The following is a 19,652-nucleotide window of genomic DNA, read 5'->3' as shown; positions in this document are numbered from 1 at the left end:
GGGGGGGGGGGGTAAATGGGGGGATGGAGGGTCAGTTCCACTAAATTGTTTTAGGTAATATTTAGTTCGTTCATCTTTTTAGTTCTCGCTGGTTCGACTAACTTCTCCTTATAATGGGAAAACTACAATTAGAGTAGAAATATTGCTTTTATTTAAAATTACATTTCGCAGTACATCATGTAAAAACTATTCGTACTTACTGTATTTATTTTTTATATATTTAACCTAGTAAAACTTGTTTCTTAAGTTCAATCGTAAGGAAATTTTAACCCCACATTACCCGCTAGGGAAGTGAAAATAACCCACTATGAAATCATAGTTGAACACATCGAAAGAAAATAAAAAGAAATCCACCTAAGGACTGTCAGATGAATATCATTTTTTTCTCCGGAAGTATTGAAAAGAGTAGAGAAGTTACATTTCTTCGCTTATGAAGGAAAAGCCTTGAGATCCAAGCCTCGTAAAGTATGAAATGGAGGACAGTCGCCTAGCAACCAAGTTGCTAAAAAGCAACTGAAGCCATTTATAGAACAAGTTATAACAGGAAATAAGAAACGGAGTGAAATATATAAATATTAAAAACACAAGCGTGGCGTAGAAAAAGAACAAAACAAAATATATTATTTGCCTTGGAGTTTATTTACTTTATTCAATTCGTTCATAAAACCACGGTTTGTTGAACAAAACTTCAACTTGTGTTTCCTTTTGTTAGAGACAAAGCTGGGTTAACACAAGTATTTTTTAGGGAAAAAGAAAGGGAGTTTCATTTTTTTCTATTTTTAGAATGTACAGTGAGGTAAGGAGGAAACATTTCATCCTTACTTAGAAGGATGATTTTCAAGCAAAATATCCTTATTTCAATGTGAATATTTTGGATTATAATGAAATTTGTGATTTTGTACCTTGAAGTTTTTGCAACAAATAATTTGTACAAAAGTAAACAAATTAATTTATCTGCTTGCTTAAACTTAGAGCTGATCAATATATTTTTGATAATAATAATAGTAAAAACTGGAGGTGATGCTGCATTATTTAAACTTGTTAAATTTTTGTTAAAATAATTCGAATGTTACAGATACCTTGTTGATAAGACAAGTTTGTTTAGATATTCGGGAGTGAATACCAGATATTCTGCTGGAGTATAGGAAGCTCGAACTCCGAAAACATCAAATAACGTTGGATAGATCTCGATTGGCTTTTTTTTCAAAGTCAATTTGAAATAGAAGCTAAAATCATCATTTAGTAAGTTTATTAAACATATAGTATGTAAAAAGAGCTGCATTAATTCCTATTGCTCGCTGTGCACACATAATAGGCATATCGATTCTTAAATCTACCTATTTACTGCTTACTTTGAAGCCAAATTTAATTGTTCGTAAGAACGAACAAATAGCAGTTACTTTACTGAATTAAGAATCCCAAGTGATTTTCATCCAATCCTTTAGGGTTATTTAAATAACTTCTTTTACGCTGCTAAAAAAAGCTCAACATATCTGAAGCTCACGAACAACTCACGATTTCCAAACAAAAAAATATGGAAATTTACAAAGACTTTTAGAGAAGCCATAAGAATTTCCTCCATTGTCCTATGAGACATATATTTTAATTATGAAGCTAAATGATATTTATTTTTTTTTTTGAGTAAAAAGTGTTTAAAAAATATATATATATAAATCGTTTGAAGAGGCATATGTTAGGTTTTTGTTTACTTAAAAATAATATATCCCTAATATTTTATTTACAAAAAAATTAAGAAAACTAATAAACAGCATCAAAATTTTCCATGATACACTTTTCGCGGGCAATGGTCTTCTTCAGAATCATCCTGCCAGAAATTGATCCTACGTGTTACTAAGCCGGTATGTGCAAATAGGATAGTTTATTTATGAGCTGTTCAGTAAAAAAAAATAAAAAGACTAATATAACTTTTGTATCGCATTGTAAGTAGTTAATATTTTAAGGTAAAACCTGAAAATTTGCAAAACTATCATTATCATGTGTTTTGCAAAGTAAGTAAAGATTTTACTACGTTTTGGTCATTCATTTCTGTGATGTTTTAGGAAAGTTGAATATTCTTGATTGGAAACCTTGCACTGAAATATAAATTAGGTTTTTCTTTCACACAAAAACATCAACGACACCATCATTCTTCTTCGTTTTGAAAAAAAAGGTACCTATTAATTTCAAACATGGTTCAAATTACATAAAACTACAATCAATAAGTTGATACATATGTTCTCAACCTGTCAGTTCTAAGGTAGAACGTCTTCTAAGTGCGCAAAACTAAGAATTACAATAGTGGTGATTATTATAATTTCAGCTTCAGTATTGTACAGTCGAGTTTGTTTAATAGTTGACCATAATAGCCAATTGTTTACGTAAAATTATTCTTGTGAACAAAATATTCCATTATCGATCAAAATGAAAACCTACAACGGTTTGGTAGACTGAAAACGTATTACGTTACGCGAGATATTATTTTAACTGATATTTCTAAAATCGGGTTCGAAAAGAGAGGTAGTTAAATGTTTCAACCTTAAACTACACTGTAAAAAAATTTCATTGTAACGTTTCGGGATTTCAATGGTTCTTATCCACTTCCTGGAAATATCAAGTATCATTGTCAAAAAGTTTCCTGAATTGCTACAAGTTGTCCGAATGCAGATTTTTCTCTGTTGTAAAACATAATTTTAGCTCATAGTTTAAAAAATCACTGAGAGTATTTAGAAGGTGTATCTGCTCGAGTTCAAGTACGGCTCGTCCATGCTGATTAAACTCCCAAAAGGAGCGAATAAGTATGGACCACGTATCTTTGCAAGAATTGCAATCAAGTGAGACGCTTGATACTTATTTGCAATTCTGGCTTAACTTTGGCCATGCTTGCAAAAGTGTTTCTGGAACTGTCTTGATAAATCAGGAAGGTTCCAAGCTTTTATATTATCCCTATCTAAGATTACTTTAAAGTTCCAGTGTCACGACTGGCTTTAAACGGGAAGATTTCTGGATTATTCAGGAACGTCACTTAATTTTAACGGAAAACGTTCCTGGGTTTTACTAGGTATGTTACTGGCAAATTGGGCACATTAGCTGCCAATTATTTTCCAGGAACGTTTCTGAATCATTTTTACAGTGTATAGAAATAAAAGCTTCAATTAAAGACTTACATTTGTAAAATATGTAATTTTTCAATTAGTTATATAATATCTCCTGAAATTTCAGCTTAACATACACGTTATTTAAATACCTTTATTACATCCATTTATTTTCGTAACTTTTACTTAACTGAAACTTTTCCTTCTGTTTCAAATCCTCCGAACACCAAATACGTAATTAAATTAGTTTACTATATTTAACATTTTACTCATTAGTAATTAATTTGATTTTAATTGTCATTTGTAATGAACTATTCGGTTTTTCAATAAGTTTTACAATGTAAGTTTTCGCGTTAAAAGCTTAAACATAATTGCTTCAAAAAAGAGAAAAAAGCAACGCCTTGTAAATGACTTCGCAGAGAAAAGACTACACAGCAGTCATTATCATTAGCAGCTAATCAATGGACTTAAATTCCCTTTTAAGTCAGAATCGACAATCGATTCATTTATGTAAGAATAAAAAAAATCTGCCTTTAAAGAATTTACAAATAGCTCAAACAAAGTAAATAGTATGTTAAGCCAGTAGGCTTTCTTTGCTCTCGGCTTATCGGAAAAGAGAGTAAAGCCTAGGGGTAATTTATAACTCAAGTTTAAGTGGACTTTTCGTTCCTTTATTTGTGCACGTGGATATCAATTATGGTGAAATAATGCACTTGTGTCAGTTTAGCTGCGAGGAATTATTCATTGCTAGGGATGAAGATAAAGTTTCAAACTATGATTAAACTTAAAATGAAATTTCTCTTCATGAATCGCTAATTTGTTCTTTATCTTTAAAGTACTTCAAGATAAAACTTGAAAGAATATTGTCATTCATTAAAGTGGTTAACTTTATTCTTAGTGTAAATCAAAACGTTCTACGCGTATTCTTTATTTTAGTTCATGAGAGATACGTATACACGATGTACATTCGTTTATGGAGATGCCACGAGAAAATTCATCGTAATATACGTCTGGAAAGCCAAATTGCTAATAAGTTCTGATAGGGGAACACCGCTTATATTGGACCACTACTTAAATTGGACTGGGGCTTAAAATATAGCGTAGAACTGTGTGCTACATTCTACCAGTGGAAATACAAAGATTTGTGTCTGAAGCCTTTGAGGATGAAGTTTCGTCACATTTCGATCTGCATAGCTTGAGTTACAATGTGATTTGTGTTAGAAACGTGTTCGATCTTATTTTGAGAACTTGTATCTAGTAGAATTATACTAAAGTTTGTGAACTAAAAAAAATCACTTTTGTAGTATTATAAACAGTATTTAACGGGGATTACATCAATGTATTTACATGAACGATTGGGAAACTTGTTGACAAGGTAAAAATAAAAGAATAACAAATAGCGTGTTTCACTTTATTGAACCAAAATATTTTTCCTATATCGAACCGGTGCACTGTAAAAACGATTCAGAAACGTTTCTGGAAAATAATAGGCAGCTGATGTGCCCAATTTCTTCCAGTAACATATCTTGGAAAAACCAGGAACGTTTTCCGCTAAAAGTCAGTAACCTTTCTGAAATTAACCTTCAAACTTTCTGAAGAAGTGCGAAATCTCCCCTGTTAAAGCAATTCATGTCTCTAGATCCTTCTAGAAAAAAATAAGGAGGTTTGGTGTAATTGCATAATGCCTTCCTGATTTACCAAGAAGACTCCATAAAAAACAGAGCGACCGCGGTCAAAGCTATGCAAAAGGGAACCAAGCATATCTCGTGCCTACAATTCCAGCCTTGCAAAGCTGTAGCTATCAATTGACTTTTTCGCTCTCATTGGGAGCTTAGTCAATCTGGACAGGCCGTAAGCATCCTTAGGCCGATACACTTAATAAACACGTTCATTCAATCTTTAAACTGGTTGCTAAAAATATTTTACACAACAGTGAAAAGGCTGCACGCGTGCAACTTGTAGCGATTCAGGAAACTTTTTTGTGAAGATACTTGTTTTTACGGGGAAATAGGTGAAAACATGTGAAATCCCGAGACGTTCCACGGAAATAACCAGCAACGTTTCGGATTTTTTTTACAGTGTGGTCCAATTTAAGAATATGTAATTAAGCAGGCAATTTTACTTATTACGTCATAAAATAAGTGATTAGTGTAACTTAATAATTAATTTGCAATAGTGTTAGTGTTTTAGTAATTAGGATTGTTTTGAGCATATTTTAACACTAATACAGGAAATTCATTTTGACTTTTTTTTTTCTAAAACACTTTTAAGAAGCTGCCACCCATAAAACTAGGTTTTTATCCAATAAGTTTCAATTTCAGTTTTGTTAAATATAGTTTTTCAAATTTGATTAAAATTTGTGCTTGTTCAGGTTACTTGTTGTCTGGTTATTTTATTAATTACAAGGACCGGTAGTCCAGTTTAAGAACAATAAATTCAAACAAACTTTTAAATTTTTTAATAGAAAATAATTTAATGGTGACATTTAAATGCATATTTAGGATTAATTTAAAAAAAATGAAGGCTTATTAAAGCATTCACACTGGTTTTTATTAAGTAACTTGCTTAAAAACTTCAACCGCATATGACAGATTTTTTCTTCTTCTTTTATTTTCGCCAGAAGCTTCAATTTCAGTTTGGTTGGACAAAAATCCTTATTATTATTGTAATTTTTTTAAGTTTGACTGAAATTTCCGCTCGTTAACCTTTTTTTTAAGCTGATTTCCTTATTAATTACACTGTAAAAACGATTCAGAAACGTTCCTGGAAAATAATAGGCAGCTGATGTGCCCAATTTCAGTCAGTAACATATCTTACAAAAACCAGGAACGTTTTCTGATAAAAGTCAGTAACCTTTCTGAAATATTAAGAAATCTCCCCTATTAAAGCCAGTCGTGAACCTTCTGGAAAAATTAAATAAGTTTAATTTATTTGATTAGAACCTTCGTGATTTACCAAGAAAGCTTCAGAAGTATTAGAGCAACCGCGGCCACGCCACGCGAAAATTGCAAGCAAGAACCAAGCATATTCCTTGCCTGCAATTCCTGCCTCGCAAAACTGTAGCTATCCAGTGACTTATGTGTTCCCATTGGAAGCTTAGTCAATCCGGACGGGCCATAAACAATCTAAAGCCGATAAACTTAATAAACACGCTCCGTCAATATTTAAACTGGTAGGAAAAAATATTTTTCACACCAGTGCAAGGTCTGCATTCGTGCATCTTAAAGGAATTCAGGAAACTTTTTTGCGAAGATACTTGATTTTTTGGGGAAATAGTAGAAAACCTCTGAAATCACGAAACGTTCCACGGAAATAACCAGTAACGTTTCGGATTTTTTTTACAGTGTACAAGCTACGTTGATTTCTATCATTCTTGGTTTTAGAAGGTCTTTAAAAGAGGAAATGTGGTTCTTAGGCGGGAAAAATAATGGAAAGAGCCTTAGCTGTTAGTAGGAATAATGATATGGAGCTATGCTATAAATTTTATAAATTTTGGCTAACGATAACGGTGTAATGGTTCCTGTTCCAGCATACGATTCCTCTTCCAGCACAAAATAAGCATCGTTTACAGCCCTTAGACGTGACCTTTTCCAAGTCAATGTCTACATACTTCAATCGAACCTGTGGTACGTGGATACAAGAACATCCATTAAAGTCCATTATCCAATATTACATAAGAGAACTGTTAGGTGACTCTTATGGGCAAACTGCATGCATGGCCAATGTTCTGTGAATGGATTCTCTAGAACAGGAGTTTGTCCTGCTAGTACAATTTTGTTTAATGACAGGGACTATGCAGCAACCGCGACAAAAGTTTGTACTTCATATGAGACTACCAAAGTAAACATACTACATGTTTGGTGTCAACTGTTCAAGATGAACAAGAACAATGTGCGGATAAAATTAATACACGTTCCAAGGAATCAGTGTTTAGTTGTCATCTAGTTATGATCGTCGGTTCTGTTGATGATTTTGTTAAGGCGGCACACATATTTCATTTGCATAAAAAAGAAAGGCAAAAGAAGGAAACCTACTTTGGCAACCGTTCTAACGTCATCGCCATAGAAAAAGGATACAGAACAGAAAAAGCCGCAAAAGGAGAGGCAAAAGACCGCACAAAAGAATTGGTATTAGAACACACAAAAGAATTGGTGAGAAGCAAAGGGATGTAAGTAGACTTTTTAAAGTTTCGAATAAAACACGTTTAAGTTCAGATCCTAGGTAGGCTTTTATTGATTTTTTTTCTAAATTGTAATCTCTGTTGTATAACAGCACCCACCAGAACTAATTAAAACAAAGATGTTATCCAACTATATGTGCCAAAATTGCTCAGTTTTGGAACTTACATCTATTTGCTTTTCACTGCCGCATGTTTATATGGATAATTTCATCCTGGGGAGAGGGAAATAAAGTTCAAATTGAACATTTTTTTCCTTTCAATATTTATGTTGTTTCCGCTCCAGAAAGTAAAAATTAATAGAAAATAAGATTATTAAAGCCTGAAATACTGTAAGTTTTTTGCAGTTGAACTGTTACAAGTTCTCAGACATGCAAACTGTTAAGCTACTAAATAAATTCCACATACGGTTAGGGTAAATCAAGTGCTGCATTTTACACATTTGCACAAGCTGCAACAACTCAACTAAAGCAGTAACTCAAAAACTCATAAATATAGACTTATCAGAAACTTTTGTATTTTACCGTACATAAATAAAAAATCCCCTTGTCTAAAGGAAAAAAGAAACTCAGCATTAAAACAAAACAAAATATATCACGTCTCGAATATTTTTCAACCCATACAAATGATGCATAGCATTATGTTTTAAAACACGAAATTTTTTGAAAATTTACATAAAGAAGGCTGCGTGGAAAATTTACAGTATAAAAGATTTGGAAGTATTTCTTTTCTACGGTGATAAGAATGTTTTATCAATAAATTATAAAATTGAACTTGAAGAATAATTCATCACTTGAGAATATGCCACCGTTTCAATCTTTTTGTAGTTAGGCACGCATAGGATCTTTGATATTTTGATAGGGATTGATACATTTTATTTTGTAGGTTTTTATATTTTGTACAGCAGATTTAACATAATGTATAATATTTAGTCTTGCTTTAAATTCACATATTATTTCTTTAAATATACATGTTAGCGTATGGACTCTTCTCCAAGTGCACGCCTTGTGCAATGCCCAGTAACCAGAAATTATTCTTGCACGTGGCACCCATATCGGCGGAGGCTATTTCTGTGATAATTGTGGGTAGAAGCTTCCCATCGGATGGAGGCAGAGAATCTCTCACGATGCTAAAACCACGCTAAAAAATTTATTTAGTTTATAGTGTACACGCAAAAGCTCTTTAACATGCCGCATAATAAAGTGACATGGTGCTGGAGGTTTTCTGCATCTTGAGAATAGAGTCGGTTCAAAACCCGTTTCCCTGTAAAAGACCAACTAATGGCCACTACGTCAGTCGTACCAGTATCTACGTGTCCATGAGATAAACATTACACCGCAATGTCTTATTATTACCCATCACTTAGTAAAATGATCAGTGTTTAAAGCTTCAAAATCATTTTTAGATCTACGCATATACCCATTCTTAATGCACTATAATATGCCCTTTATATACATTCAAAGATATTCAAAGTTCCCCTCCTTCGGAGAAAATGTTGGAGTCGCTCGTTCGAATACCACGAGTCAAAAATGTTCAATAAAATTAAATAGCCTTTTTTTTTTTCACTTTTTTTTAAATTTAAAATGTTCTGATTATGCGACTCCCATTATTAAATTCTATAAAGGATGGCTTATTTAAGCTTTTTTATTTTCTTTCTTTTTTATGCTACATATGAAAACACGTACACCAGAAGGATTTGCTGTTGTTAACAATCTCATATGTGATTGGAAATTCAGCAAAACGGGGCCAGTTCATTTGAAGGTAAGGCACCCAGGAAGACATGAGTCTGATATGGTTTCGATAGAAGCCTTCACTATTTTCATAACTAAGGCAACGCTTTGAAGATTCGAAGGGGGGTAAAATTCTCCAGATGATAATTGCTAGCTATCCACCACAAGACATTCGGACCCGCGGTTCTAACGGGCTTATACTCGGTGGACAGTTAACGGTAGCGCGATCAGATCCGAAGATTGAAATCGGAAATATATTGTTATTTTCGAAGAAGTGATTCACTTTTATATATAAATACATACTCGCGTTTATTATGATTACTAGAACTAAATTTAAAAAAGAAAAGAAACGAAAAGAAACAAACAGTGTTTTCTTCTAAAAAAAACGCTGTTTAGTCTATACATTTTAAGTGATTCAGGATTGTACTGTTTTACCAGAGGATATGAGGTCTCCAAAAAGTCCATGACACATTTGAGAAATTGATAGAAAAGCAGTAAAATTGTCATATCAATATGCGGTGTGCTTCAAAATACTTCACAGATTCAAGATTTTTTTTTATGGTTAAAAAATGTGGTCTTTTTTATGGAAGCGTAAAAAAGAGAAAGAAATGGAAAAAAAGAAAATGCGATTTTTTAGTAGTTTTCTATTGACGGGTGTATCGATATAGTAGGAAAAACAAATTCTTACTCTAACGAAACAGCGATTACTTAAGGCTATCTTTTTTCTTGTTTCCTTTCTTAAAATTACGTTATAAAAAATCAAACCGTAAATTGAAACTTCAATGTGTTAATTTTCCTAGAATTTCTTAAAATGTGTAAAGGACTTTTCGGATATCTTGAAAATTATCTTATTACTAATCTGGTTCGGATTATGTTTTTATTACACTATGTTTTTCTGCCTTTGGCCTGGCTTAGGGGAAGTAAGTTACTGCTTAAAATATTTTTTTAAGTTCAGAAGATTCCGGCTAGGACCCATCTCTGCCATACTTTTTTCGTTCAATAGTTTTTCATTAACTTTTAAGCATTTCAAAAAACTTAACGCGTGCAGGGAAATCTAAGGCATCTTTAGATTCGAGCTTAAAGATGGATTTTCTTCAACCAAACTTTTGTGGAAAAGCACTTAACGAACAGAATGAACAATTTTTTTTATACTTTTTTATTTGGGTTTATTTTAAGAATTTTTAACTACTAAAAAAATTAACATTAGCGCCTACATGGATGCTGAAATACCAGCATCACTAATTTTCTTTTAGTACACTCAAAAATTTGAAAAGCTCTGCGGATTTTAACCATATTTTTAGCTTTCAGTTCAAGATGTGGGGAAAAAAATGAAATAAATATACATTCGTTGCTTTAAAATTACTGTTGTTTTACTGTAAATTAAGCTCATGTAGTTTAGAAGGACCGTATGGTTTGAACATAATCTTACTTGCCTATGTACATTCAAATGCATTTATTTTGAAAAAATATTTTATTTGGTATTGAGTTATTTAAAATCAAAGTATTTTAAGGTAAATGATCAAAGCACATTTCCTGATTTGTAAAAACATAAAATTAAAGGGGAATACAAATAATTTCGAGAATAATGAACCGACTTCTCTATTTATCTTTATTTCTTCCGTTAAATTATCTAATTATCTACAATCCGTGATAAAAGAACTCCTTTTGAACTACAATTACATGCACTAGAACTAGATAAAAGAATTGTAATTTGTGTAATATATAATGAATCTCTGAGAGGTTACTAAAGTCAAAGATACATTTGCAAATAAATATTTCATTTTCTCAGGTTTTCTGCGTAATAATTTCGAATCAAAGTTAAAACAAATTTAATTACTTTTACCTTGAAACTATTTTATTTTAAAGCTTGTAAAACTTCAAATCTGAACTTACATACATGCAGCTTTACAATGCGCACATTTATTTGACTACTGTATTTGGGCAATGATATCTTGACAGCGGTTCGAAGGCTAAGCAGATCATTATCACAACATTACTGCCAGGTTAGGTTTGCCCCAACTACAGTTTTTTTTTTATTCTGAAAGTTTAAGGGAAGTTAGAAAAAAAATAGCTTCGACTTTTAAAGCGTCTAAAAACACATATTTATATTAATTATCTTACTGAATGACGAGTACAGTTACTGAATTAATAATTTTACATGACTTGAGTTTAAGCCGATAGCAAACTACAGCTCTCCAATTATGGAAGATTGCTTCGCAACCTTTTTTGGTTCTCGTTTAGTTATATCGTCTGTTAGGAAGAAACTGTTTAAAATACGTGCTACAATTAAACAAAATAAATGTCTTTAACTCCCTACTGTAGAATATATAATTTATGTAAATAAATCATTTTATTATTAAAACAATATTAGATTCCCGTTTCACCTTGAGGGAAAAATAAATTGATGAAAATACAGTTAACATAATAACTTTTGAAAACGCGTTTCAAGGAGCATCGGTCTGAACTAAATTGGTCCAAATCTCAAAGTTATAGGTGCAAAAAGGGTCATTAGCATAGCGAAAATTCCGTTTTGTACGTTTGAAGTGTCTAATTAATCTTCTTCAATAACATTTTGCTCTTCAGTTGATAAATGGAATTGAGTTTAAGTTTTGACATACTCTAATGTAGAATCCTTATACTTTCTGTTCTAATTTATTGAAAAAAAAAAGGGGAAAACCACATTTATGGAATAAAAGCTATTACGAATATAGTAGATTGCTAAGGGTTGTGTCAAATCTTTTGTCCCTCTTTCAGGTCATTAATAGGAGCTGTTCGGCAAAAAATAACTAAAGCTATTAAATATAGCTTAAAATTGCATTGCAGACATATTTAAAAAAAATCCCCGTATACCCCTTATTTGTACCCAAATTTGGTACTTTGACTATGCAATTAACACAAATATAGTTGAGGACATCACTAAAGAGAAGTGTCCATTGATTCCGGTGAAGCTAAAAATTTTATTCAAGGCCAAAGGTCAAAATCGTTTTTTCACAAATATCTTTTAAACGGTAAGTGTTCGGGTAAAAAAAAAAAAAAATACAAAGATTGAAAATTAGATAATTATGCACAAAAGGAGGGGGATTCATTGGATGGGTCAAGGGTTCATCGCCCCTCTCCCTAAAGCGATAAAATAAAGCCTAAAACTGCAGTTTAGGGACTTAAATTTCTAAAAATTCGCCCTAACATCCCAATTTTTGTTGCACGCAAATATTGCACATTGACTATGAAATTAACATAAAATTGGAGACATCATTATAAATGAAATTTCAAACGCTCACAACGAATTCTAGTGGAGCTAAATGTTTTATTCAAGGTCAACGCTCTAAAAATTAATTTTTCACAAATATCTCTTAAACGGTAAGTGTCTTAAAAATAAAAGATACAAAGTCTTAAAACTATGCAATTATGTACAAACAAGAGGGGATTTCGAGGCTGTGCCTTATTGGTCTCTCCTCTTCCCCCGTAAGCGCCAAATACTGTCTGAAACTGCATTTTGATGACATATATTTCGTTCACCTTATAACCCCGAAGATTTCTTTAATACCTTTCTGATAACAAGTTCTTCCAAAACCGGAAGCTGGATCTGCCCTTGGTATTAAAAAACGCCGATAATTGTCCCCTCCCCTATAAATTATAGCATTTATGAGTTATCGCAGTTTTTGAAACTTGGGAAATGTACTGATAGATGATGGGTGTCATAAGTAAATGGGTCTATAGCATGCATGCAATTAATGTATGCTAGAGATTGGAAAATCTTGCTAATGTAATCATTAATACGACAAACCTTTACACTTACGAAACTTTTAGAGTGGTTTTCATCACAGGATCCCTTTCTTGGGATTGTAAACATAATTTGTATCTCAAGTGGAGTCGTCGACGATGAAAACATGTCTTAATGCTCGTGAAATTGGAATTCTTTCTATGACTAAAATATCTGGTCAGACTTTCAGCAATATTAAATTGAAACGTGTAGACAAAGTTATTCCTCTTTTAACTACGAGTAGCTGTATAAAAGTTCATAATGAGAAGGTACCAATAGACCCTGTATTACTGTTTCAACGAATGAGTATTTCTAAGTATTTGGACGATGAGCTTGAAACAGCTTTTAAGTATAAATTGTCTCCTTATCCATTATCACTCTTCGATGCCATTGGAATGCGTAAAACACAAAAATCAGCTACTTATGATTGCTTTCAATGTGTAAATGCTGAAATCGATAAAGAAAATACTACTTATATCATCGACGGTGGATATCTTTTACATCGCGCTGTATGGGATCGAGATGAAAAATTCGATGCAAATTTTGAGAAATACGTTAATTACAGACATAGACATTTTGGAAACAACGTTATCGTAGTATTCGAGAATATTTTGATTCTACTAAGAATATAAAAGTTGTAGCGCGACGTCGACGAATAACTAAAATATATTTCTTCTTCTGATGTCATTTTTAACAAATTTATGACTGCCCCAACAAACCAGCAGCAACTTTCTGCTAACACACATAACAAGTCTCGATTTATTTAAATGTTTTCAGAAAAACTAATAGCTGCTCATATTATAGTGAAGCAAGCCAGTAATGACGCTGATGTTCTAATAATTGAAACAGCTTTAGAAAACTTCAACACAAATACAACTATTATTGTTGGTGAAGATGTTGACTTGCTAATATTACTGACTGCAAGGACTCCTACTGACAGAAGTGTTTACTTTTTAAAACCTGGTGCAACTGGAAAAGAAGCATAACTGCATACACTACATAACTTCATGTCCTAAGTGTCAAGATCATATTATATTTTTGCAAAAAATATCTGAATGCGATACTACGTCAGTGTTTTACAAGCGAGGTAAAACAAAAATATTTAAATTCTTTGAAAAACATCAGCCTTTAATTCATTGTGCTGAAGTATTCATAAAAAAATACCGATTGTTCTCCCGATATCATTCTCCCAAATGGAATTCGCATTTTTCTTGCTATGTATGGAGCTTCAAAAAAAGTTCATTCCCTTGACAAGATTGAGAAATGCACGCCATAATAAAGCTGTTCAGTTACCCTGTCTTCCTCCAACAACTGCTGCTGCTTATCAACATTTATGTCCTGTGTACTACTAAGACCGAGTATGTCGTCATTGCCTAGCCAAGTGTGGCTCGGCAAAGAGTTAGACCCTGAAAACTGGGGATGGGTACTGAAAGATAACGTTTTGGAGCCAGTTCAGACTCTACAGGCACCCGCTCCAGAAAAACTTCTTCATACTATTTTTTGAAATTCAAGAAGGGATGTTATCATAATTGTGGCTGCAGAAAAGTCGGATTGTTTTTGCTTGCAGTTATGCAGTAATTGCTTGGAACAGTCGTTCTCCAATGTCGAATCAAATGCAATCGATGCTGATGAAGATGATATTGGTGAAGAAGATATAAGTGATCCCTCTTTTTCATTCGAGCAATCTTCAGAAGTTCCAGACAAAGAAGAGGAAGAAGAATTAAATGATCATATCACCGTTCAAGAGTTTGAAGAAAACTTGACACGTATTTTTAAAAATAAATAAATAGAAAACTGTATGATAATCAAGAGTTTAAAGAATAATTAAAACGCGTTTTAAAAAATAAAAAGTAATCTGTATGTGATGATATTTGTGTCATTAATTCTGCCGTCCTCCTACTTGCAATAGCGATATTTTTGTTTCAAAATACCCACAAAAGTCTTTTTTTATTTACATGTTTATTCATTTGATCATGTGAAGCATATAAGACACCATTAAATTAGTGCAAGAATCATCTTTAAATGTCTCCACGGATTGCAATATCTTACTGGCAACTAATTGGTGATGTTTGTCGGAAAGGAAAAATTAGATGAGCATCTTAATAAATGTGTTTCTTTTCCTGAAATAACTTAGTATATTTTCTCATTCTTTTATCCTTTATATGTAAACTGTTTAAATTTGTGCAGTTGAATTTGTTTTAAATGAAAAATATATCCTAAAAAGTGGGAAAATAATGTATATTAGGAAAAAAAAGTTTTGCTCTTACTTCACAGAGGCATCTTATATCCGTTGAAAAGGGGATAATGTTATACTTGTTTTATTATTTTCGTATAATTTGAGCCCAAAAGAGTTGAACTTGATATACATATTTCCTTTGAACATATTGCATAATTTACAAATTAATATGCACTTTTATATGATAACAGTTAACGTTTTTAAGTATTTAAAAAATAAAATTAAAGAAAAATGTACCTTTGACCTTTTATAAAATGTTTAGATTAAGTGAAATCGAGGAAATTTTTGATATTTCATTTATAATGATGTATTTAAGGTTTGTACAAATTTTTAGCTTTCTGTGAATTTTTAGGATTTAAAAAAAATGTTTCTTTTGACCTTTAACCTTCCATAAAACGTTTAGATCAACTGCAACCAATTCTAATTTTTTATATCTCATTTATAAGAATGTATTTAAGGTCTGCGCCTAGTTTTAGCATTGTCCGAATTTTTACGATTAAACAAATAAATAAATAATTTGGACATTTGACCTTGAATAAAATTTTTAGCTCCAGCGATATCGATCAGGAGTTTTGACATTTCACTTATAATGATGTTCTTAAGGTCTGTACCAATTTTGAGCTCCATGCGAATTTTTCCGAACTCTAATGTCTATTTTGACCAAAGACAGCCCATTTCCCAGCGACTGCTGCCCTCTCAAGATTGCGGTAAAATTAATAGCAAAAACTACAGGTATAATAAAAAGAGTGTTCTATAAATGTTGTAAAAAGTTCCTAAAAGTGTTCAAGAAGGCACATTTTGCACATGTGTCAATTTTCTCAAAACCGATAACAAAGTGTGTGAATGACGAAATAAGGCGTTTAAAAGTGTTTTACGAGCTTTTCCAAAAAATGTTTCAATGTGTTACAAAAAAAGAAGAAAAGTGTTGTTCAATATGGGACTGCAGATGTGCATTGTGTAGGTGAACTGGAGCGTCCTGGACAGCCACAATTTTGCAATTTCTTCAAGGTTACTTTTTAAATATATAAAGATAGATTTTGATCTAAAATGGAAATGCAAAAACTAGAATGAATTTGGAAGGGATCGTAATTTTGTGTCTTGTATGGAAATACATTTTAGATGTGTTTACAAAGGCTTCATAAAACATTTAGAAATCAAAATTTCTGGTTCAAAGATACCTATCAACATTGCGTTTTTAAAATTAGTGCAAACTTATTGTATCAGTAGCATGATTGAATAACATTGCATGCTTAAATTACCTTTAAGGAATATGAGGTTATCACAGTAATAAAGCTTAAGCGCATTATGAATTTAATACATTTGTTTGGTAGTTAAGTTGGGTGTTCTACTGATAAAATGCATGGTATTTCTTGCATTTTATAAATGTCTAAAAAGCTCTCTTGGTATGTTCATTATTTTATATTTTTTCCTTTTTTCTTTGGAAACTAATCTCTGCACAGTTCTAAAACCTCCATGGGACATAGATTTTGATTTGAAAACAAGTTTTTTGCTTATTTATTAGTTTAATTTCTAATTATTTGTGTACAAAGTATTTGTGTACAAAGTCAAGACCTAGTACTGACATTAACATTGCTTACTATGTGTGAGTTCAATTATTTAATTGATGGAATTAATGATTTTCGTGCAAAAAATACACGGACCACCTTCCTATTAAAGTATGTTAACAACAAAGACAGTGGAAACATTGAAAACACTTTCCTGGGTCTAATGCTACTAAAAGATGCCATTGAAAGTAAAACAATTTATCTAGTCATCACTCTCCCGAAACTCTTTGTTAAAACTCAAAAACAAAATTAACTTTTCCTTCTAGAGACGATTCTTCGATTTCAGACCAAACATTGTCCTTCTGCTCTTAATAAGTTGTGGGCTTTTCATTTCTGTGCTTCAATTTAACTTCTTGTTTCAATTTCAGTTTTTCTTTCATCTTCCTTTTAATATGTTTTTTGTTCTTCATTCTTTTTCTTTTTAAAATATATATACATTTTTTTTTTATTTCCCGGTACAGCAGGGTTGAGGTTAGTATTTTGTGATTGGGTAAGCTATTTTCTCTCGCTACTAGCTTTGTACTTAAATTAGTTGTGAAAAAGTAAAGTCTATAGTAACATATATTTTGACAAAAGTTTCTTAAGATAGTATTTTCTTATACCTTGCTATGTTCAAATAAATAAATAAATATATAAATAAATGAATAAATAAATAAATACATGAATAAATTAATTAATAAAATAAATTTAAAAAAAAACGGTGAGTGATCTAAGTGACTTTTTCTGAATTTTATAGTACTAAAATCAAAGAAAAAATTGAGAGTGAGCAATAGATCACGTCTATGTTAATTCTATTTAGCGCCAAGTTCCGATTTCCTGTATGATTATTTGGTGTTTGTTTAATATCGACTGTAAACCACTGAAAAATCCCACATGGATGAATGGAAAGAAACCTTTTTGAACTTATATCATAAGGCCAGGAGTTTCGGAACTTCTGAACTGTGAATTCTTATGATCCAGGCTTTTCCTATCTGAAGAAAAATGACAGGATTGTGCATACTTATGAAGAGTTACAAAAACAATAGAAACTGTTTGTCACTTCTATGCTTTTATTCACTTTCAGACAAGCTAAACAGTTTCAAAATACCGCAATTATAAAAAAAAACCTCAAAAAATAATAATTAAAAAAGCTGGCTGACACAATGAAAACTCACAAAACGACTTGTTTCGCAATGGTGCAAGTGATTGTGGTAACTTTCAGTAATTAATGTATCAAGATCCTCAATTAATTAGCAAAATCATTAATAAGCAAACATGTTGTTACTTTTGAAGTAAGTCTCTTTGTGTGTGAAAATATATTATTCATTAAAAACATTGTTGGTTATTCATTTTAATGAAATAAAAAAAGTTCTTACATTAAAAATGTATATATTAACGAAATGCTAAAAGTGCACTTAGTAAGTTGGTGTATAAACAAAAGCCATGTATCTTAAAACAAGAAAAACGAAAAATACATGGCATAGTTGATACATATTTTAAATTAAAAGCAAATTAAAAAAGGATGAAAACGTATTTCTAGAATTTTTATAAATGAATAATTGTTTCGTAACAAGTGGACAAAAGATAATCTTTGCCTTGGGGATTCTTGCGTAAACTTCAAAGGTTAAGAAAAGTCAATAGCGTGTTAGCAATACACAGGAATTGAAACAAATACAGAAGCATTTAGGAAATAAGGCACGTTTGATAATTGTATTTCATTTTGACAAAGGAAAAAAGAAATATTTAATCATGAAATTGTTGGTTAAATTACTACGTTGGTATTATGTTCTAGTACGGCATTTATTAATTGAATAATAAGTCATAAATTATATTGCTTATTATTGTATTTAATTATCTAACTAAAGCAGTTTTCGAAGCATTAGGTGAGTTGTTAAGGGAGTTTAATTTAATAATGAAATTCAAATTTTACCTGCCACAAAAAATTCGGGTATTCATTAAGATTCACACATATATGGATACCAAAATATTTAAACAGGAAGGATCATCGTATCTCCAGAAACGCTGTGCAAAATTTTGAAACAAAGAAAAATAACATACTTTGCAAAACATCCATTTCTATCAAAAATAATACTGAAAATGGTATCAAGGCAATGTATTTTTTTGTTGATATGTGCTGATTTTCAGCAATCTTTCCAAACTTGACGTTAATTCTAATAGTTTTGCTTCAAAGCTTACTTGATGTTCGAAATTTTATTTGTAAGTTGTTTTCCCTACTTAGATACCAACTAATATGCGAGTCTGTGGGCTTGGTGATCAATTGTCAAAGTGCGGCATGTTGGCATCATTTTTTACCCCAACTTTTCGGAGTATAAGCTTTGATATAACTAAACTGCACTAGCTACAAATTAACACAAGAGTCTATGCGCTTGGCAATCAGTTGGTGAGGCAGGCCGAATTGGCACCATTTTTGGCCCTAACTTTTTCAGAATATAGATTTTGATGTAAGTAAACTGAGTTTTACAACAATTTTTCTACATCCCTTTCGCCAAGAGCACGTGTTTAAATGGCGTTTCTCTGTCAAAAAGAACAATTCAACCAAACCTATTTCCTACTTAGCGTCTGTGAGCTTGGCGATCAATTGGCGAAATTGACTCACTTTTTTACCCCAATTTTTTCGGAACGTAACATTTAATGTCTCTCGACAAAATATTACAGCGATTTTTTCACACATATTTTGTCAAATGTATAGTACGTACGCTAATGCCGTTCATCTGACGAAAATTTATACCTATCCCATCCTTAGCTACAAATTATCATATCCGTATGTGGGCTTGGAAATCACTTTGCAAAGTATACGTCAAGTTGCCACATTTTTTTGGCTCCAAACGTTTCGGAAAATTAAATTTCGATGTAACTCAGTTAAGTATTGTAGCAATTTTTTACATCAATTTCGTCAAATGTATAGCATATGCTTAAATCCATATCAGTACCATACAGTATGTACCAATATCAGTACAGTATCCATATTATATGTTCAAATGGTGTTAATCCGCAGAAGTGGAATTATCTATAAATTCCGCAATTTCCATTCTAACAGTATGCTAAAAATATTAAAATTAATTTATTTATCTATTCACTTGTTTCTTGTTGGC

This window comes from Uloborus diversus, chromosome 8 (genome assembly GCF_026930045.1).
Source record: "Uloborus diversus isolate 005 chromosome 8, Udiv.v.3.1, whole genome shotgun sequence".
Taxonomy (NCBI): Eukaryota; Metazoa; Arthropoda; class Arachnida; order Araneae; family Uloboridae; genus Uloborus; species Uloborus diversus.
Note: the sequence above shows the minus strand (reverse complement) of the source record.